The sequence below is a fragment of the Leptonychotes weddellii genome, chromosome 12 (assembly GCF_054177405.1).
Source record: "Leptonychotes weddellii isolate Sample4059 chromosome 12, ASM5417740v2, whole genome shotgun sequence".
Classification (NCBI taxonomy): Eukaryota; Metazoa; Chordata; class Mammalia; order Carnivora; family Phocidae; genus Leptonychotes; species Leptonychotes weddellii.
In genome coordinates this window covers 62,042,957-62,066,958 of record NC_138380.1, presented here as the reverse complement: position 1 = coordinate 62,066,958, position 24,002 = coordinate 62,042,957, and the positions used below count along the sequence as shown (strand labels likewise).

General features: G+C 37.2%; 1 long non-coding RNA gene across 1 annotated transcript in view; it reads right to left on the bottom strand.

Annotated features, from left to right (window-relative positions):
- Positions 1–24,002, bottom strand: part of LOC145716413 (uncharacterized) — a 103,107-nt gene that overhangs the window by 29,811 nt on the left and 49,294 nt on the right. Inside the window, exon 3 of the long non-coding RNA XR_014139048.1 lies at positions 23,788–23,853. This is a non-coding gene — a long non-coding RNA (uncharacterized LOC145716413). The remainder of the gene's footprint in view (positions 1–23,787; positions 23,854–24,002) is intronic.

Genomic DNA, 24,002 nt, shown 5'->3' with positions numbered 1-24,002 from the left:
CAGTTTGTTTCCTGAGATCAAGAATTCCTCATATCAGTGAGGTCATATCCCGAAATTTTTAATATATTTTGTTACTGTGTAAGTACTCTTCAGGTGAGTCTAATTTGACAATCTAATCTTGTGTATTGGCCCACTCATGAAATTGGCAAAAGGAGTTTTGAAATAAAGTACATGGTGCTATAGAGTGCTTCATTCTATTGAACCATGTGGGTAGAATAAGGTGAAATGAAATAGGCAGCAAGTATTAACCCTCAGGAATTATCTTGCAACATTCTAGAATCTGTGAAATATCTCTGTGTTAACTCTGCTATAAAATCAACATATATAATATAACAACTAAAGAAAATATCCTAAAAAAAGATGGCAAAGACATACGCCAAAATAGTATTAGTAGCTATCTGTGGGTAGTGACATATGGGGTAATACTCACTTTTTTTCTGTATTTTATCTATTTCCCCAAAATATTTTATAATTGCATGCATATTTCCTTTTATAAATCATAAAAGATAAACTTTAAAAACTATAATCAATATAGTATGATACAAATTTATTGCAACTATGTTAAAAAGATACCCAGCAAAAAGACTGAACAGAAATACACCATATGCTACCTAAGATTTTCTTGAAATTGTTGGGATTTGAATGATCTGTTTATATTTTTCAGTGTTTCCAAAATTTGTATAATGAGCGTGAATTATCTTTGTAATAAAAAAAAAAAGCTAATTTCTCATGGAAGAGTATTCAATATGAAGTAGATTTTCAACAAGGCATTTCTCCCTTCCTCTGTGTCTGTTTTCAACCCACTTATTCCCGTAAAATAACAGTTATTGTGTAATGGGCATAGAAAAGGTACAAAATTATAGACCTCAGTATTAAGAATTAATGACTATGAGAGACTATGGACTCTGAAAAACAAACTGAGGGTTTTGGGGGGGGGGATGGGTTAGCCTGGTGATGGGTATTAAAGAGGGCACGTACTGCATGGAGCACTGGGTGTTATACGCAAACAATGAATCATGGAACACTACATCAAAAACTAATGATGTGATGAATGGTGACTAACATAACATAATAAAATAAAATTAAAAAAAAAGAATTAATGATCTCAAAGACACCAATGCCTTTTTGCTTCTATCAGGTTCTCTAAAAATGTTGTTGATTCTATGATCCTACATATAGTTATTTAATCCTACTTATACATGCTTTGTTTGGGCTATTTGCAATGATGATGAAATGTGTCTAAAATTTTAAAAAATATCTTTATCACCACCATCTTAAGAATAGACTTTTTGTGTACTTTCTTTAACCATTGTGGTCAGTATTAAAGAAATGTGACATTTCTGATTTACAGGTCCAAAAATATAAGGCAGAGTCTCCTTTCTTCCTCCATCATGCTCTAAGATTACAGCAACTTCTGGAGAATAGTTGGTCCTATGCTTATTTTTATTTTCTTGTATAGCAGTTTCAGGGATATGGCTCAGGAATAAACCAAAACATTCAGTCTATTGCCAGAGCCAAAAACATAAACTCAAAAGCCCATGTGATCATATAGCTTTGCTCAGTTTCATGTATAAAACTGACCTTAGCTGGCTTCTGCTTGAAAAGACAATGGAACTGCATACAATCTATCACCATTAATTAATTAATTAATTAATTCAATAATCCCTAGTGACAAGTCTGGGGGTGGGGACATTCAGGAGTGTTGAGTGGTGAGCAAGACCAATGCAATTCCTGATATTGCTGAATCTGGCATTTTAGTAAGAGGAGACATTAAGTATATATTTAAGTATATATTTATAACCTATGATAATGGCTATGAAGGATCCTTTGGAGAAACAGTAACAGGGGGACCTGAGTTAGATTGGAGAGTCAAGAAAGTCCTCTTAAATGACATTTAAGCAAACCTGACATCTGAGTAGGAGAAAAGAGAATGTCTGAATTGGAGGGAAGAAGACGGGAGAATGCTCCGTGGAGTATTGGAGGAACTGTGGAAGGCTGACGTGGTTAAACCAGAGAAAAAGTGAAGGAGCTTAGGATGGAGGACAGTGAAAGTATCCAGGAACTCAGATATTTTACAATACTTATCCAAGAGCAATGGAAATTCATTCAAGGATTTTGAACAGGGGAATAACTCTTCCTGGAGAAATAATAATAATAAAAAAAAATGCCATCCTCATGTTCAAAGTAATGTCATGTCAGAGTTGAAGTACTACATTTCATCTCTTTGAGGACCTAACTGTATGTGGCCTGTATGAACATCAGGCATAAAGTTTGAGTCTTTGGAATCCAGTACTTCTTAGCGGTTAAGACTTCAGGCTTTAAAAATCAGATCATCCTGCATCTGCCACTTCCTAGCTGCATGACTCCAGGTAAGCTTCTAAATAGGTACAACTGGAATAATAACTTGTTGTGAGAATTAAGTGAATAATGCATATAAAAGGTGTACATGGTGTCTGTACATGGTACGTGATCAAAAATAATAGCTATTATTTCCTGACTCACTGCCACAGGAAAAGAATAAACTCATCACACAGTGGACCTTTATGCTCCTTACATAAGCTAATGCCGGACGCATTTTTAGTGAGCTAAATTGTACTCAGTGTTTTCGGAGTAATGAGCCAAATACATTAACTGTTCTGGAAACAGATGAAGCCTGACTATTTTGACTAAATATAGAGATAATTAGAGTCTAGACTCTATCTGTTGATAGGGCTTAGGGAAGCATAATGAGAATCATCACACCATAATAGAATAATACGTGAGGCTAAAACAAAACAGAAATTTTACAACCCAGATGAAAAACAACTAATTTTATTGATGTCAGAAATACATTATTAGCTAAGTCTTCTTATGATCTTATGATGTTTGTTTCATGTTGTAACAGCTTCTTAATAGTATAATCAATTATGCCTTTCTGTTTTGCTACTAAAGCCATTTCTTTCTTCCCCATATAGTTCGGTAAAATTATCAAGTGTCAGATAAAATCCTTTTTCTGTAGTTATATAATATGCATTAGAAGAACTCATTCTTTAATGTATAGAGATGAAAGGTCCTTCCTTGCAGGTACTTTTTATTCAAAGCCAGTGAAATATTTTCTATAGCAAAGGCTTTGACTAGTTTGCCTGGTGTCAGGACTAATGACCTACCAATGTGCAGATTGTTACTGAGCAATTCATGTTACCAGAAAACTCCAATATTATTGAATAAAACACACATAAATGAGTGCACGATGCCAATATGTTGCATAGAAAGGAGAAAATGATGGGCTACAACATATTGGGCCCAGCCCAGCCTCAGGACAGAGAAGCAGATGTAAATGTTAGAATTGTAGCACTCCTGTTCATCTCCAGCAGCGTGGGAAGAAGCGAGAGGACACTACCAATACTAAGACTGTCTTCATGTTATACTCTAAAGTCAGGGTGCAGTCCAGGGTCTGTAATACCAAACTATGAGCAAATGAAACAACTGAATCAGGGGAGCTTCATTAGGGCTAAGTTTGGAAACTGATTAGTAAATGGGGTACACTACAGGTCTGCAAATACCACTGATCGCTACCAGTCCATGGTTAATTTCTCACTAGTCCCTGGTAAAATGAGAGAGATACAAGATGGCAAGTCTTTCATGAGTTCTTTAGGGGTTTCATTCTGAATTTGTGTCCTTCTGCTCTTTCTTCGTGGAATAGGGTGACAGAGGATGATTTTTTTAAGTTAATGTTCTTTACTTGGCAAGATAAATTAAAAAGGATTATATCAGCCAGCGAAATATTTAAAAGTTTATTTATTTAATATGTGAAATCTGAAACTCTAGGATCCACGAGTATTTAGATACTGCGGAAATGATGATCAGGAAGATAAAAAGTCAAAATAAGCCTTTTAAGCCAAACTCCGGAGCCCCATAATATCAGATTGTTAAGCTACATGCACTGAAAGCAGGAAAAGTTGGAACCTGGAGGCCCTGATTCGATTTAGACCTGCGGACTTAGGCCAGGACAACATGCAAAACACTTCATCAGTGGTATCACACTATCTTACCAGAACAGACTCTGGAGTGCTGTGCCAGGAGTTAATCTTTATTTTGAAGAGACATGTCTTGGAAGGTACAAGGAAACTAGAAAGAAACTAAGTGGCCAGGGTACCTTGGACACTCAGGACAGGTGCTTTTTACCAAGTGGTGTAGAAGTCTTTCTATATTTTAGCAACTGGTATGGCCTTATAGTTAGCTAAATGTCACCCTTAGGTATTTACAATGAAGATACATCCCTTAAATACCAGCAGGAAGAATGACTGAGGGCTTTAATAAGCAGGCTTAACATTTAGTATCATCTCCTTTCCCAGATTGTTTTGTAAATTACTCTTTAGTGACAAGTCTTACCTGTTTCTAAAGGGAGATCTGGCTTTGATCTAATTTCTGTTCTGGAGGATACCATGGAAGCCAGTTTGATTTTATGATTTTTAGCCCTGTTCTTTGGAAGATTAATCTCACTATGGATCTAAACCTCCAGACACTGCCTTTTGTAACTTATGAAGAAGGCCAGCTCAGTTTCCCCATTTACCTTCTTCTCTAGGTAGTAACCCTGCTAGGTTTGATCTCATGGTTAATAGTAAATAAACTTTTCAATGAATCTTGTTTTTCTCTATTTTCAGAGGGAAAAAGAAAAGCACTGGGAGAATATGATCTGTCCCAGAGCCATTGGGATATAGCAAGACACTAAAGGGCCCCCAGGGCCCCAAATTCCCAATGTGTATACTGCCTCCAACCAAGATTGTTTGTATATTTAATTCCTTCTCACTTTTCTCAGAACTACTTACCCTGTAGGGTGCATCTTTGAAATTAACTACTATAATTATTCAACTCAAATCCTGAGAAAAATGCCCTTCTCTGCACCAATAGTATAACATTCTAGAAATTGTACTTATAATCTTTAAAAAGGGAGTCAATAATACTTAATTTACAATCAAATCTCAAATGATCTTTTATTGTTCTATGGTTGCTGGGGTGGAAACATTCATAGTCTCTTCAAGGAATTATAATGTAGTTATAATACACTTTAATATCCTCAGATAAAATGTGTTATATCAATGCATTATAATTAAAATGCATTATTAGAGAATCTCTATTTGCTTTTGCTATATTTAACATTTTTAATTTGCAACATATTGCTATCTCTAATTGCTCTTTCTCAGAATTACTGTGTGAGATGAATGAAAATTATACTTGTGTGCATCATCCTTTTTTAATAGGAAAGGAATGAAAATTCAGAAGACTTGTTTAGGTCACGCAAATGAGAGATAAAGACCAGATGTGAGAGACTTCTAATTCTGGCAATAAGGTAATACTAGAAGACTTAAATAACCCTAAACATGCTAGATAGTTTATTCAAAAAAAGCAAATGAAGTCCCTAGGTTCCAGAAATAATGGTGGGAACAGAAGACCAGGGGACTAAGGGTAGGAGCTGATGCAGCAACAGAGTGTGGGTGAGAATCAGGTCCTGCTCTTGATAAACTAGAAGCCTAGTTTGAATGTCCAAGAGGGATGGTAGACAAAGACTGTTACGGACTGAATGTTTGTGTTGTTGCCCTCCCCTATTCACATGCTAAAGCCTTAATCTCCAATGTGATGGTATTTGGAGTAGGGGCCTTTGGAGGTATTTACGGTTAGATGAGGTCATGAGGGTAGGGCCTTGGTCTGATGGGATTAATGCCCTTGCAAGAAGAGACATCAAAGAGCTTTCTCTCTTTTTCTGCACTGGGAAGACACAGTAAGAAGGCAGCCATCTGCAAGCCAGGAGAGTCACCACCAGAACCCTACCCTGCTGGCACCCTGATCTCCAACTTCCAGCCTCCCCAGCTGTGAGACAATAAATTTGTTTTTTGGGTCACCTGGTCTCGGGCATTTTGTTATGGCAGCCCAGGCAGACTATATACAAATAAGGAAGAAAGCTGGAACTGTTTCCTGCATAAAGCTGATGCCCTAAAAGGGCTGTACCTTCAGTAAAAAAGGTAGACCAAGAAATAAATTTGTTTCCTAGAAAAGAAAGATAACAGATACATTTATATATACAATATATATACACACATATATATGTATATTTCTGACTGGGTTCTGTGTAGAGAAATCAAACCAAAAGAGTTATCCCTGATAATTTAATACTCTAGACCTGTGCCTCAAATAAATCTAGGGTTTGAACTTAGCCCTACCCTAGTAGGTTAAACCCTCAACCCCAGATTGAGGAATTAATATAAAAATTGGCCCTAGGGCAAAAATACTCCAACTTACTGCCAAAACCCTAACACTTTGGAAGGGACACTCTCACAATGCAATCCATATGGGGTTCTCATAGAAAAAAATAATCATGCTAAAAAAGAGAATTTATGATAAAAAATTACAAAGTACATAAGGAAGGCAATCATGATGAGTGGGACTGAGCAAGAACAGCAGAACTACCACCCCCAAACTGGAGATAACAAAATGACAATCTGAAACAGAATATAAATTAAGTATGTTTAAAATAATTAAGATGTGAAAGAATTGAAAGTCCAAGAAGGAACCAAAAAATATGGGGAAAAAATAGCCACATTAGAAAACAGAGAATAGGAAAGAAAAATATAGTAGATAATATTTTAAACTGATAAATGTAGAGTAGAGAGTTGAATAACTGCTGAACTAGAAATTCTGAGGATATTAGATAGAATGCGGGGACCGTTTGGCTCAGTCTGTTGAGTGTCTGACTCTTGGTTTCAGCTCAGGTCATGATCTCATGGGTTGTGAGATCGAGCCCCATATCGGGCTCAGCACTCAGCAGGGAGTCTACTTGAAGATTCTCTCCCTCTGCACCCCCCTCACAAATAAATAAATGAATCTTTCAAAAAAAAAAAGAATATAGCACTGGAAAACTATAAGATGGAAAAGAAAGCCAATTACGATTTTAAAAATGTGGAAGGTAGAATTAGAAGGTCCCCATTCCCCTCACAGGAGTTCTAGAAGGAAAGAACAGAAAACATGGGGAAGGAGCACTCATGAGAGGCTATGAGAGTTTTCCAGAAATGACAAAATATGTGAATTCATAAAATCAAGAACCACATGGTTTCCAAGGATGATAAATAAAAAGAAATCTACACCTAAATACATCACAAGGAGGCTGTAGAACCTAAAATCTTAAAAGCAACAATGAACAAAAGACAATCAACAAGTCAAAGCTATTAAACAGAAAACTTGTCAATAGAAAAATTAACGACCAGAAAACAGTGGAATGATATAATCAAAGTGCTGAGGGAAGGTAACTATCACCTATATTTGTATTCTCAGCTAAATTGCTATTTGAGAATCTCTTTCAGGTGAAGGCTAAAAAGTTTTATCACTCAAAGATCCTTGCTAAAAAGAACTACAAATGATATGCTTCATAAAGAAGGAAATTGAATGCATGAAGAAGGAATGGACAAAGGAAACAATGATGAGCAACCACATTCATAAATAGGTGGATATATCTAAGCATTTTCAATGACAATAACAACAAATTTGAAGATATAGAAACAAAAATACTAGAAAACAATAGAATGTCAAAACTTCAAGTTTAGAGTTAAAGTATTCTAGGAGAGTAAAATATTGATTGAGTTCTGTGAATTGTGTAAGACTGTTAAATCACAGACCTGTACCTCTGAAACAAATAATACATTATATGTTAAAAAAAAGAAGAAGATAGTAGGAAGGGTAAAATGAAGGGGGGGAAGTCAGAGGGGGAGACGAACCATGAGAGACTATGGACTCTGAGAAACAAACTGAGGGTTCTAGAGGGGAGGGGGGGAGGGGGATGGGTTAGCCTGGTGATGTGTATTAGAGGGCATGTATTGAATGGAGCACTGGGTGTTATATGCAAACAATGAATCATGGAACACTACACCAAAAACTAATGATGTAATGTATGGTGATTAACATAACACAATAAAATTTTTAAAAAAAGGGCTTTGAAAGATTTAAAGAAGTAATTTTTAATATCAAATTTCTATTACATTTAAATGAAAGAGAAAATAACAGAAATGTAATTACCAAAGAAAAGCCTATCATAGTTAACTAAGACTATAAAATGTTTAGTTCAAGCATATGTTTATGAAATACTACAGCTAAACTGTATAGCTTGTACATTAGGGAATCAAAATTAAATCCTACTTTTTTGTGAAATGAAAAAAAATATTGATTGAGTTTATATATTGTTATGTCAAGAATTCATGTTAAAAGTTTAAAAATATCACTAAAGGAAGAAAAACAGAATGTACAACTTTTAAATGAGGGGCAGTGATGTATAAAGGAAACTATCAATTAAATAGAATACTGAAAATGAGTAAAAGAAACAAAAAGAGTGTGTCAAATAGTGACAAAGTCAACCCATATAAATATCCATAATCATAATAAATGTAAATAAACCAATTTTGCCAGCTAAGAGGTAGAATTAGAATGAATTTTTAATCAATTCCATCCATTGCTTATAACAGATACACTTAAAATACGACATGGAAAAGCTGAAACTGAGAGGGTAGAAAAATTATTCCAGGAAAACACTAATTAAAAGAAAGCTGGATAGCTATAACATATCTAACAAAATAGTCTTTAATTTTAAAATATATATATATATTAGGGGAAAAGCACACTATTTAGTGAAAAGGAACAAAATCACCAAGAAGATACCAAGTTCTAAGCTTAAAAATAATAAACCTAAAATAATAAAAACAATTGGCAAATTACAAGTCCATAATCACATTGTAAGACTTTAATACAGTTCTTTTTGTAATTCATGGATTAAGCAAATAAAAAATTGTAAAGATTTATACTATGTTTCAGAAAAATGAACAAGTTTGATCTAATATGTAGAATCCTATACCTAACGGTCAAAGAACACACATTCTTTTAAACACATGTACATCATTTACAAAAATTTACCACTTGTTTCCAAAGCAAGTCTTAGCAAACAGTGATTGACTTAGATTCTGTGTCATGTAGAAAATATTCTCAAATCTCAGTGCAATAAAATGAGAAATGAATAGCCAAAAAGATAGTCATCTTTCTCTGTTTAGGAACTTAAAAACATACTTTTAAATAATTCATGGGCCAATGAAGAGATTGTTGTATCAAAACTTACGGTTCAACTAACAGTCTTTAAATGCATTAATTACATATATTAGGGGAAAAAGCTGAAAATTAAGAGTCTTTGTAATTTTAGAAGTTAGGGGAAAGAACACTTACAAGCTAGCAGGCAGTATGGAAAAGAAGAGCTTTTGCCATGTTTTGTAAATTTGTGGTGGTGACTTACCCCAGTCAACAACTAAAAGCACCCCTACACTGCTTAATGGTTAAACAGCCCTGTGGTTAAACAACCTTCCAATACTGGTTCTATTGCTTATTAGTTGTATGGCCCATAGGCACATCATTTGATTTTTGTGGGCCTAGGTCTCTCATCTATAAAATAGAAATCATACCATACAGGGAGCTCTCATCATCTCAGTATTTATTATTCAAGCTTTTATAGAAAAAGAAAACATGTCATAATATGAAAATACTGATTAAAGAATTGGCTCAGTCAGTTGAGCTTCCGATTCTTGATTTTGGCTCAGGTCATGACCTTGGAGTCGTGGGATCAAGCCCCATGTCAGGCTCCCTGCTCAGCAGGGAGTCTGCTTGTCCCTCTCTCTCTCTTTCTCTCTCTCTTTCTTATCTCTCTCTCTCTCATAATTAAATAAATAAAATCTTAAAAAAAAAAAAAAAGAATTGACCTCTTTAACTGACCCCTCCCCACTCAAGTGCCTTGGCTTTTGCCTGTCAATGACTTTGTTGGTCAGACTCTCACCGAATGTCCAAAACTGTCTGCATTTTCAGATAATGGTAATGACCTTTAGGAATATAGTGCAAATGACTGGAAAATGAAAATGTAAACAGTGCAAATGGTGCAGGATGTCATGAAGTCAACAAAAGTGGAGAACTATTTGACTTACACACAAAGCCATTGATAAATATTTGGCAGCATTAAACACATTAGCACTCCATGAAAAGATAATTAACCAGAACAATGACACAATAGGCATCTCAAAGAAGAATAATTCAAATAATTTTACAAAACCAACACTCTTTATGATCATGTTGAAAATACAAATGTGAAGTGAAGAATATTGCAATATGTAATCATGTCATTTTCTTAGAAAAAATACACCCCTCTTCATAAAAACCCCATTTGAATTATTCTTTGTTAGTTTTAAGAATTGGTACAAAACTGGAATTATATACATGTTGTTGATGAAAGATAAAATAAATATATGTCGTATTGTTAATTTTTAAGGATAATATTCTTTTTTTTTTAAAGATTATTTATTTACTTATTTATTTGAGAGAGCGAGAGGGAGGGGCAGAGGGAGAGAGAGAAGCAGCCTCCCTGCTAAGCAGGGAGCTCATTGCAGGGCTCCATCCCAGGAGGTGGGGACCATGACCTGAGCTGAAGGCAGACGCTTAACTGACTGAGCCATCCAGGTGCCCCTGAAGATAATGTTCTGATCACACATTTTCCCCCAACAATTTACCACAAAATAATGGTTTCCATTTCAAGAGGCATCTTTTAACTGGTCCTTTCCTGCACCAATTATATTTTGAGAAGAAGGACCTCATGAGCCTACATATGAGGCTATTGTGAACCTTAATTGGGATAATTTATGGAATTACATTGTGTCTGACTCGTACTAAGCATTCTGTAAGTCTTAGCAGGTCACGATCCTGGATCCTATGCTAAGTTAATGGATCTAAAATTTAAAAAAAAAAAAACCCAAAATGCTATGTAAACTCTCAATGGACTTTTCCAATAATGTTATCCAATGTCATCATTCATAAACTCCAGATCTTGTTCAAAATAATCTCTTCTCCAGCTTCCACACACATCTCTAACACAGTCTATTTTATGTTCTTTTTTTTGCCACCCACAAAATCTGCACATCCAGATTCTTCAAGTTTCTGGCTACTATAACTTCTTATAAAAGTTCTTCTCTAGCACTACAATTAGAAATACTCCCTTCTTTCCCTGTAGTCTGTATTCTCATAGCAAAACTGTGTAACGCTGTGATGGCCCATCCCATTTGTTTTAGAAAAGGGTTATTTACGTCTTGTTTCTCTTACTTGATTGCAATCTCTATTAAGCTTAGGTCTTGTGTTTATCTCATTCCCCTCATAGCACCTTGCATTGTGACTGGCACAGAATATGCCTTCATCCACCCATTCATTCACAAACATTTATGGAACGCCAAAAACAGTCAGTTTTTAATTACTGTGCATTCAATGAGTGAATGAATTCAACATAGAGCAGTGTGTTAAGCAAGTATAATAGGGAGTTTTGTTTTGGCTTGCCTGCAGGATCTCTTCCCAATCTTTTCTAAACTATGATAACATACAGGATCCTGAGTGTGTGCCGTTACAGAGATGCGCTTGAGGGAGTAGCATGTGTTATTCATTACATCACATATAACCTTTTCAAGTTTACAATCAATCTTGCTTGGAAGGCTGGTGTCATTTTAAAAGTATGGCAGTGTGCTGGAAGGAGAGACCATCTGAGCTGGCTACAGTCTGTGAATCCAAATACCCTATTTAAAGGTCCAAACATGAAGAAGGAGGATGTACTAAACACATCATTTTCCTTCCAAGTGATTGAAAAGGGATGGTACATTGAAGCTTTGTTGGGTTTCAATGCATTGATTTTCTCACTACCTATTTTTCTCAGGTTTGTCAGCTACTTAAGAGTCTATTTCAAGTTGCCTGCAGACTCCTTTTCTCATGTTTCTTAAAACTATTTGTGATTAAATCACCCCACATTGTCCTCCAAGCTCTAATGATTCTCTTCCTGCGAAACCTGTTTTTTTTTTTCCTTTACTTTATTCTGTTTCTCACATCTCTATTTTCCAATACATTGCTTGCTTTCGGTATCCTCATCAATTTTTCTGTTTCTTGATTCTCCATCTGTTGTTATATTTGTTCACCTATCTATTCATCCGGTGCACTGTTACGGGGCTCCTTCCAGTGTCAAACTGTGCTCTGGTCAGAGACAAGACCCCTACCCACATTTAGAGAGAATGCAGTCTAACGTGGCGGTGGGAGACCAGGGAATGTAATGTCACAGGACAGAATGAGCAAGCACAGGATACCCGCATGCATATATCATGTAGGCATTGCTATCAAAATGCTGAAGAAGTACCTTAATTATGGGGCAAAACTGATGGCTAAGGATTCTTGGAAGACATTAGTGTTAAACTGGGATTCCAAGTCAGCAATGGGGGAAAAGAGGAATTTCTGGCGTACCAAATACATAGCAAAGGCAGCAGTGTGCTAATTACAAAGATGCCTGATTGAGGGCAGTATTTCTCAGTGTTGTCTACAGACAAAGTGCATCAGAATCATCTAGAATGTTTTAAAAATCACAGATATGTGGACTTCACCTCCAAATCTATTGAGCTATCTGTCTTTAGCAAGCACCTCAGATTATTTCTAGGCATGGCAAAGCTTTCTAACTTCAGAGATAAGACAGCATGGGTAGATTACATGTATATTGACTTGACTGACGTAAATGAAGAAGGAATGTAAGGAAAAGCACAGCCGGTAATGCCCCCAACAATTATTAATATTATTTTATATCTTATATGGTTTGCATTTGGGATGCGGTTGTTAAAATTTTGGTGGATCAGCTAAGTGTCAGACATGGTGTTAAGTATTCTCTGAATGGAATCAAATTTATTCCTTAAAACAATTAATCCATTTTTTATGTCTCTACACCTGGGCTGCTGAGTACTGTTAGAGAAACCCATACAACCACGCAGATTGGCTTCACCCCTAGTGTGTTGTCTTCACCCTCATTTAAACCCTCAACATTGCCTGAGCACTCTATATTTCTCTAGCCATCTCTCATCATCGTTTTAAAGTGCAAATTAGGTCTGGGTGGGGACTGAGGGTCTACATTTCTAGCATGTTTTCAGGGAATACTGATGCTATTGTCCTAGATCTCAGGTTGGCAGGATTAACTAGAGGAGAGAATGGCTAGGAGACTGTGTGCAGATACCGTTATTCTATAGGGAGGGCAGAAAGAAGTCCTTCTCTCAGTGTAGGATTCGAGCTTATCTGTTAAAAATTAGGACAGAAGTAGTGTAGTGGGAGACTCGAGGGGAATGGAGAGAGTTTGTAATAGTTGTAGTAAAGAATGAAAAAAGTTGGGACGCCTGGGTGGCTCGATTGGCTAAGCCTCTGCCTTTGATCCCAGGGTCCTGGGAGTGAGTCCCGCATGGGCTCCTTACTCAGCAGGGAGCCTGCTTCCCCCTCTGCCTGCCGCTTCCCCTGCTTGTGCTCTCTCTCTCTGTCAAATAAATAAAATCTTAAAAAAAACAAGAATGAAAAAAGTTTTAGAAGCTCAGCTCAAAAAAAGAAGTCCATCCCTTTCTGCCTCTTCAGGCGCTTGGCTTTATCAAATTTCCCTGTGTCTTCTCTAACTGTAAACCCTCTCTTTCTATTGGTTCCTCTCAATAACATGTAAACATGTTTTAGTCTCTTCCATTCTAAATCAACAACATTCAAACCAATTTTTGGAACTGTGCCATGACCTCTTGTCCCCAGGCAGTGAACGCCTTATGTTCTTTTCCTCTACAAAGCTAAAAATCTTCAAAGACTTTCTTATATTCTGTTTTTATTTTGCTCCCATTCATTTATCAACCCACTTTTTATTTAAAAATTTTTTTTCAACCCACTTTTTAAAGATATTAGCTGACCCCTCAAACCCAGTCTCCCCATTTTCCATGGAAATAACACCCCAATATTTAGCTGGGCACTGGACTGCCTAGATAAAGACTCTATTTTTCAGCTTCCCTTGCAGTTCGGTGTGTCCATGTCTCTAGATTCTGATTGATGGGATGGGAAGTGATTTGTGTATCTTTGAAGAAATCATCCCAAAGTAAGGGGGTATGCCCTTCCTGTTTTTTTATCTCCTTCCTGTGGTAGAACGTGGATGAAATAATTCAAACACTGGCAGCCGACTTGGATCATGAGAAGAATTCAGGAATGGAAGCCACACTTGCCATGGGAATTGTAACAATGGAATGCCATTCCAGATTGAACTGGCAATCCCCAGATATCTTGGACTTGAATAAGAAATACACTTCTGTCTTATGGAAGCCAATGCTTCCAGCACGTAGCCACGGTTCACAGACACTGCCTTAAGTATTGCTGGGCCTAAGGCCACTATAGACTCTAGGCTCTTATTTTCTGCTCTGCATACTCACCCTGACCAATCTCATCTGCTCATTTCAGTTAGCATCTACATACTGAGGACTTTCATACTGCAGTCTCCTAGATATCTCTCTTGAGCTTCAGACCCATACATGCAACAGCCAATTGAATAACTGGAATGTACATACCGTTAACATCACATGATTATCATATGCGATTTTTTTCATTATTTCTGCCCACCCCCTCCCCCAACAGTTTTTGTTTGCCTTCCTGTGTTTACTATCTGCGTGAATAGCACTAGTATCCACACAGTTGTAAGAGCTAGAAATTTCACCTTCTTCACGATTCCCCCCATTCCCTTGGTGTTTCCATCTAATTGATCATTACACTTAGTTTCTTCATTTTAATATCTCTCATATGCATTCACTTTTCTCCACCTCCACTGCTATTTTCTAGTTGAGGCCACCACTATTTCTTGCCTATATTGGTTTCTCTATGGAGTCATGCTCCCTCCCAGTCCTTTCTCCACATATTTTATTTTTATTTATTTATTTTTTTAAAGATTTTATTTATTTATTTGACAGAGAGAGACACAGCGAGAGAGGGAACACAAGCAGGGGGAGTGGGAGAGGGAGAAGCAGGCTTCCCGCGGAGCAGGGAGCCCGACGCGGGGCTCGATCCCAGGACCCTGGGACCATGACCTGAGCTGAAGGCAGACGCCTAACAACTGAGCCACCCAGGTGCCCCTCTCCAGATATTTTAAAAGACACATCCAATCATGACACTTCTTTGCCTAGACTCTTCAGGGGTTCCCTTTTGTTTTGGGATGGAAGCCAAATGCCTTTGTGGGACCCACTAGACCCTTCATGTATATCCCTGCCTTCCCTCTTCCAACTCATGGCTCACCATTCCTCTCTACCTCTAAGCTACTGTATAGGTATAGGGAACTGAAGGTAGTTTCCCCAAATTCATATGTTCTTCCCTGCACTGACCTCTATCTGTACTGAAATGTCCTGCTTTCTTATCTGGCTGACCATATAGTCCCTAAACTTACCTGAGTATAGGGAACTATGTCTTGATCACCATTTGCACACAAAGGATATAGCACATAGTCTAGGATATAGTCAACAGTACAACAAATATTATTGCCTACCTACTATGTTCCAAATGTCGTGGAACTTACAACATGGTGGACTCAGTATTTACTGAATGAAAATAGGATCTTAATGATTTCATATATGGGCTCACAGAAGTTTAATAATTCTTCAAGCATCCCAGTAAAAAACATAACTAAGACTATATTTGATCTAGGTTTGCTGGTTCCAAACTCATGTTCTTCTCACATTAACATGTACCACTTCTACACAAAGACTCTTTGTGAAGGGACTCACCTAATACTTTCAAATGTTTTCTAGTTTATCATGGATTTCCTGGCTTTTCTAATTAGTCTGTGGTTTCCAAGTAGCTTATAAAACAGCAGTCTCAAGTTGTGTTCATCTGAAAGCAAAACAGTTGGTCAATTAAACCAATTTAGTAAAAAAGAAATAAACAATTGAATTTCTTGGAGGAACACCAGTTTTCTTTTTAAGTAATTAGTTTTGCATCAATGTAGGCATAGTCTTACACTCCAGAATGGTTTTTTCCTCTTTCCATTTGGACTTGGAATTTGAAAGTGACCTTTCTTGTGCTTTGCTTCCCCAAATTACACAAAAGATTAATTATAGGGGGACAGGTGCCTATAGGAGCCAGGTAAGTAAAGCAAGTGAGTAGGGATGAATGTTGAATAATAAATACAACGGCACGCACATGATGATAAACGTATGTTGTGGTAATTTTGAAAAGAAATGCAAGACTATAGGGGTGGCAGGAAGAGATGATTGTGGAAGTGGCTGGCCAAAAAAGAAGAAATAAAGACCAGATTCTGGGGAAGAGAATAGAGGCAATAAAAGAATTCAGTGGAGTCTTAGAGACTGCTTTTTCTGGGAGAAAACCCTCTTGGGGTGACCAAGGGACTATGGCAACCATCGAACTGGAGCCTGAGGCTGAATAAATTAATTCTGTAAGGAATTTCCTCTATAGGTTGAGGGGAAGCAAAGAAATAGGTAGAAAAATCCACTCCTCAGTGGAATGAGTCATGAAAGAAGCTCATTCCCACACCTCCATGCAAGCTGTTTTCCCCAGAGTCACACATTTGGTGGTGGCCAGTCAACATGTGGGAGGAAGAACAATGCCCTCAGACCAAGAAGCCATCATTGTCCCTTAGCATAGGGGCTGAGGGCTGGATGAAACCTAAATGCTTCCCAGAGGTTTACTTTACATAGAGGCAAGGCCCCAGAAATCTGGAAGCTAAAATGAAATATCTCCATGCCATGAAAAAAACACAAATCACTATCTTTTTTCTTTTAGCCTAATAGTGTTTGGTTTTCTGATACTTTCAGCTGAAAATTGAAAATTTCTTAAACTTATGAAAAGTTGTTCTATCTTACTCAAAACAAATTAAAATGGAAAAAGATACCATTTTGCATCTATTAGATCAAAAGATCCAACATTCAGTACCATACCGTGATTGATAAACTGAAAAAGTAGGCACCCTCAAACATTTCTGATGAAATATAAGTTGGTTATAATGTTTTTGAAGGGCAATGTGGACTATTTAATACAATTAAAAATGTATGGACTTTTGCCCCAGAAGACCCGTATCTAGAAATATGTTCTTCAAATGGACTTAACCATGTGAAAAGCAACATATATATGAAGTTAGTCATAACAGTACTGTTTGTAACAACAACAAAAAAAGAATCAACCTAAATGCCCATCAAGAGGTTAAATGAAGGATGATACATCCATATAGTGGCATACTATAGAGATGTTAAAAAAGAGATTCAGGAATGTTTATTTTGATGTGTAATATTTCTGATACATGTTGTTTTGTGAACCAATTAATTTTATACTATCACTTGCATAAAAAGAGAATGAGACAGAATATATATTCATATATATGTAAATCTCTGGAAGGCCATGCAGCAAACTAATGAGTCATTAAATATTTGGGGAGCAGGCTTGGGAATTTAGCAGATGGGCAACAAGTTTGAAAAGCAGATGTTTTTTAGTGAATAACCCTTTATTCTTTTCATTTTGGAGTCCTAGAAATATTTTACTTATTCAAAAATTCAATACATTTATTTAAAAGAAAATAATAGAGTCCTAGCTGATTTAGAACTAAGCACGTGTGTAGGGATTCTGGCACTGAAGTTTTGACGATGTATATTGACCTATCTGGCTTCTTCCACCTTCTAGAATTTCTGGTCTATTGCAGTTCTAAAGATCAGGACTGCAGTGCTCAAAAGAGATATTCCATGATTAAGGTGGCCCCTACAGGACAAGTTGAGAATTTTTTGTTACTTTGTTCCCCCTTTAAAGGCAGAAGAGTTTAGGACAGATGGTCTGAGATTGTGACCCTGGGTTTCCCTTTGCTGTGACTAGAAATTAAAGTTTTCATAATTACTGATGTAAACTCTGCATACAAATCCATTTTATAGAGAGCAGTTTGGGATGTCAGTGTGCTAAAGAAGGAAATATACCTGATGCTGATGCTCTCCCTGTCATTCAGACCTTTGTAACTAGTCAAAGATCCCCTAACTTCTCCAAGCAAGCCCTAGTTTACTCACTTGTAAAATGCAGATGCTACCACCCTTGTAAATGTGGTGCTCACTAAAGCTTTCGCTTTAAAACTCAGAGAAACAATAACTCCATGATATTCAACCCCTAAGGCAATCCCAGGTCCTCCAAACTCACTTGAACATGAAGTGAGCGGCTAAAGACCACAATCCAACAAGACCACTTCAAACAAAGAAAAATCGCCTAGGGAAAAGAACCAGAATGGCCAGATTATAAAGGAACTCTAAAACATAGTATGGTGATGTTCTAGTCACCACTGTTGTGTTCCCCATTTTCTGCATTTCCAGTGGAGTTCTTATCATTAATTACATTGTTCTTAATCAGTGAATAGCTGGTGTATTGATGGAGGGTGACTAATGTTATGATTTGCTAGAAACTGCCATAATATTTTATTTATAGTAAATATAATATTTACTATAAATTCCTGTAATTGTGAGGATTCAAGCCTAGATCTGACCAAGAAAGCGTATCACCTAGATACCCCAGATTTGAAGTAATAAAGACTTGGTTGCACCCTTCCAGAAAGGGGATGACAGATTTTTAATGTTCTCTGTAGACATGAGCATTTCTTAAGATGTATACATGGAAAAAAGGATTAGTGTCTGGATGCTGGGTACCCATTGCGGTATTCATACATTTTCTTTTATGTTATACAACTCTAATTTTCCTCAAGGAAATCCTAACCCTAATTAATCCCCAAACCTTTACCCCAACCCTCAATCCACACATAGTGTGGGTAAAGTTGACCCCCAATCTGGCTCAAGAAGAGAGATGTGACTCAGACCCGGACTATCAGAACACTATAATCCTTACACTCAATAATGTAAACATAAAATTCAATTTGAGTCAATGGAGGATCCGGTTCGGTAGTTTTTGCTAACCTTGGAGCTGTAAAGTTTTAAGACTGAAACTGCCAGGGATCATCACATGAAAGAAGCCTATCTAAGCCAGAAATGAAGCTTGGGGGAGAGAGAGAGAGATCTTGAACTCTAAGAAGTTCATGTCTAGTTATATGAATAATAAATTTCTTTTTTTCGTTTCAGTCACTATGAGTTGGGTTTTCTAACACTCTCAAGTGAAAAAAATCTCAACTTAATCCACTGGGTCTGCAATAAATGAAAAGATGCTTAACTTCACTTAAAATATGGAAAATAAAAATAAAACTGCACTGACATATCAGTTTTCAACTATCAGATTTGCAAATATCTGATACCTTGATAGCTCATTGTATTGAACAACTTTGAGGAACTAGTAATTGTCATACTTTGCCAGTGAAAGTGTGAAGGTGGTATAATCATATGGCAGGGAATTTGGAAATGTTTATCGCAATTACAAATGCATTTACCTTTTAGGTCTACAATTTCACTTCTACAGCATGTAAAATGAGGAAACATTTATTCATTAAAGCATTGTTTGTAACACCAAACATAACAATCTAAATATCCATTAATAAGGGTCTGGATAAATGAAGAATTAGGTACATCCATACAGGGGAATATATGAAGCAGTAAAAAAGAATGAGGAATTTCTTTTTGTGCTAATGTGAACATATCTTTAATATTTGTTAAGAGAAAAAATTTTAAGTGCAGATATTTATATCAAATGTTTGTTTAAAAATGAGGGGGAGAAAAGAAGTATCTTTTCATAGTTGCTTGTATATGTATGAATATTTCAGAAAAGATAGAAGAGAAACTGAGAGGACTAGCTATCCATGGAGTGGGGCAGTGGAACATGATATTTAGAGGATAGATTCAGAGGGAGATTTTTTTTCACTGTATACCTTTTATTTTATTGTATTTAAAAATTTTTGGAACTATATACACTCTTCACAAATATCTTCAACATGTATCTTTTTAAAAAGACAGATACAATAACAACAAAGTGGGCTTCTGGAATTCTAAGTTATATCCGGAATGCCAGCGCCAGAGTATCAGCCACATAAACTGAACGAGCAGGCTTTCTTCCATCTTCTAGAACCTTAGCTTTAAAGAGATGTGTGTTGCGCAGCTGGAAAAAAGATATCCCGTGGCAACGGTGGCACCTACAGGACACACTGAGAATCTTCCGTTTGGTTCTTTTTCTTTTTTTCTGAGAGTTGGCTGTAGGGCATGATAGGGGTGGTGATTGGTTTTCCACTGGAGTCCCTGAACAAAAGCATTTTGCTAATCTCTGTAGATTTACTGCCATGTACACCTGGATACAAATACTGTCCCTATCACTTACTGTCTGCAGCTTTAGGCAAAGGCTCTGATATCTTCTCAAATCCACGGTTTCTTCCCTTGTACAATGTAGGTAATACTATCTACCTTATCGTACTGGTGCCTACGAATATTATATGTGAACTGTGTTCCTGATGTAATATCAACACTGCCCCCACCAATGGCCTGTGATTGCTCAATGCTTGAGGGAAGCTCAGAACTCCTCTGAAACTCCATCAATAGGAAGCAAGATGCTTCATAAACACAGCACCCAGAAGGGGCTCTTGAGGGTGCCTTCCTGCTAGCGAGTGGGAAAGAGGGAGATAGAGGGGTAGACTATGAGAGAGAAAGCAAGCAAGGCTCCAGGACATTGTTTGAACCCATGGATCCAGGCATACTGGAAGCTCTGAATTTGTCCCTGACTTTTCAGTTGTAAAGTCAACAAATCCCTTTTCCTAAAGTCAGATTGAGGGTTTTTTTGTTTGTTTTTATTTTTTTGCCCCTAATCACTTCTAATCCTGCAAATTAAGAGTTTCTCAACTTCACTCATAATAAAGATATGAATTAAAAATGAGATAGTATTTTCCACCCATTGACAAAAAATAAAACTAAAATCAATCACCCACTATGTTGGTCAAGTTGAGGGGAAATATTTTATTTTACTGGGAAGAGTGTGAATCTAACAATCCCTAAAGAAGGCAAATTAGACATATTTGCTTAATTGCAAATACATGTATCCCTTGACCTAGCAATTATGCTTTTGTGTAATTTGTCCCACAGATATATATCCACACGTGCAAAATGAAGCATGGACAAGGTCATTCAGTGCAGCAGTATTTGGAAATGCAAACAATTAAGAATCAACCTAAATGGTCATCATTCATGGAGAACTGATTTCATTCACATAGTGGAGAACTCTAAATCCATTAAAAGGAGTAAGTTTTTTTAAAGAACTTATAATGAAAATCTCTCCATAATATATAGCTGTTTAGAAAAAAAAAGTAACAGAAGAACATGAATAGCCAGCTGGAAATAGGATTAAAAAGGGATGAGGGAAAGGAATCTGCGTTAATATTTAGTTGCATGTGCATTACAACCTCTGGAAATATAGACAAAAAATGAATTACCATGGTAACATCTATGAGGCGAAAACTGGTAGACAAGGGACAAGAATGGAGGGAGATTTTTTTCTAAGAAGACTTTTTTACACATTTTAATTTTTGAAACCTATAACTATATAAGCTATTCAAAAATGAAATACATAAAATGTCAGTGGAAAAAAGTCCTAACTTGTTGGAATTATGGAACTCTAAATCCATGAGTGTGTGTGTGTGTGGGGGGGAATCTTTAGATTGAATTTTATGTAGACTGAACTCCATCTTATAGAATTTCTGATCCTTTCCAGTCTTGAGAGATCAGGCTGCAGAACTAGAAAGAAACATCCTGTGTTTATAGCGGCACCTACAGGATAAACAGAATATTTCAACTTGTTTGTCCTCTGGGGCAGAGGAATGGGAAAGAACATGAGAGGAGTTTAGCAAGAGTATAGGTGAGGAATGGTGATTTTTCCCATTAGAGTTGCTAGATATTGTGAATGTAATTTTCATATAAACATTTTGGAAGCTTAGGTCTTAGAGCTAAACGATGTTGGTTACCAATAATAGCTTTGTCACTCACTATTACTCCTCAGCTGTGTGGCTTTAGGTGAAGGAACTTAGTATTTCTGAGCCATGGGTATACTCTTGTAAAATGTGAACTGTGCTATCTAAGTTGCAGGTTAATGCCTCACAGAGTTTTAAGAGACTTATCTTGCTAGAGAAACCCCAAATCTGGCAAACAACATCCTGTGATTATTCAACACTTAGGGTAATCCTAAACCTCCCACGTCCTTTCCAACATGAAGAGAGCTGCTAAAGAGAGGTAGCCTGCAGGAAGGGCCACCTCCTCCTCCATAGCGACCGGCTCATAGGAACCGTGGAAGGTACAGGACAAAGGTGATCCTTCCAGAGAACTGACCAGAACAGCCAGGTCACATTACCTCTAGGTCAGGGATACCTTGCTCTTCCTTTCCTGTGGGTCACTTGAAGTGCCGCGGACCAGAGACCACTTTATGCCATTTCCCATTCTCCTCCTTGCCAAATGGATGTTTTGTTGTATTTATCTTGTTGGTTTTTTTTTTTTTTTTTCTGACCCTTCACGTGTGTATTACGGTTATGCTAGAACCATAGTTTGCTGGGCTAGGAGGAGTCCCACCTGACCAAGGAGACTGCATATCACCCAGAAATCTTAAACTTGGGGTAATGGCTAGATAAGTCACTGTGTCTCCCTCTGGGAAGGGGATGAGTACAGTTAATTATGGCTCCATTACGATTATGGCATGGGTGTTTTCTAAAGGACATGTGTGAATAATGCATGTGTGTGGATATTGTGGTGTTAGAGGAGTGGATTACAGCACAAAACATGCTGTTCACCAGCCAGTGCTTATTCATCCTCTCCATGTAACGTCACTTTGATCTTTCACCTGACAGCCAGACATCCATTTAGTTTGGGGATTTTGACTCCATCATATGACTCAGGCCTGGAAAACCAGAGCCCTGAATCTCCCATCCAATGCAAGTCAACGAGAATCAGGGCAGAGACTGTTTGAAGATGGGGCCAAGATGGAAGGAAGCTGGACCAAGAGAGTGAGCCAGTCAAAGAATGAGAGTGAGTGAGAGAGAGAGAGAGAGAGAGAGAGAACACACTCAGTAACGAGAAATCACAGGCCTTGGTGATATCTAAACCTTTGAATTAAGGCCCGTTGGAAATTCTACATCTACTTCCAGATTTTATTTTTAAAGATTTTATTTATTTATTTGAGAGAGACAGACAGAAATAGTGAGAGAGAACATGAGTGGGGAGGAGAGGGAGAAGCAGGCTCCCCACCGAGCAGGGAGCCTGACGTGGGGCTCCATCCCAGGACCCTGGGATCATGACCTGAGCTGAAGGCAGACGCTTAACCAACTGAGCCACCCAGGCACCCCTACTTCCAGACTTTTTAGTCATGAGAAAACAAATATCTTCTTGCTTATGCCATGGAGTTGGGCTTTCTGTCACTTGTAATCAAAAGGATTCTAACTCCTTGTCCAGGCCTGAGTCACAGGACCACACACCCTTCTACCCATGCATATATCTTCAAAGATGGCCATATCAATATCATGCAGCTACTATTCACAATAAAAACTGTGTTCATCCACACCCCAGAAGGGGATGGGATAAACAACCTTAAGCTCATAAATAAAATAGTTATTGCTCCAATCCAGAATCTCCAGGTGACAAGTATTCTTCTTAGTCGAGTCCTAATGTGGCTTCTTCAGCCAAAAACTGCTCAGATTCACTTATAATAAGAAAAATAAAAAATAAAACTGAGATACCTTTTTTTTTTTTCCAATCTCAGATTGACAAAAACCCAAAACATACTGTGTTGGCCAAGCTGTGGGGAAATAGACCATTTCATATATGGCTGGCAGTAGAATAAGCTGGTTACAAGCCCCGTGAAGGGCAATTTGGAAAGACCTATAAATATTGCAAATGCATGCATGTCTCCTCAAATACTATCAGGTATTTCACATGTATATAAAATGAACTCTATACAAGGCTACTTATTTTAGCACTGTTTTTAATAGCAAAGAAATCAACTTACATGTTTATCATTGGAGAAATGAGTCGATAAAATTCGGTGCATCCATACAATGGGAATGCTTTGAAGCTATAAAAAACAAGAGGGAGAGAAATTTTTAGGTACTGATACACAAAGATTTCCAAGATACAGTATTAAACAGAATAATGAAGATAGAGGAAAATGTTAGAGTACATATACTATCACACAAAATAAAAGAAGGTAGTTTTAAAAAACCA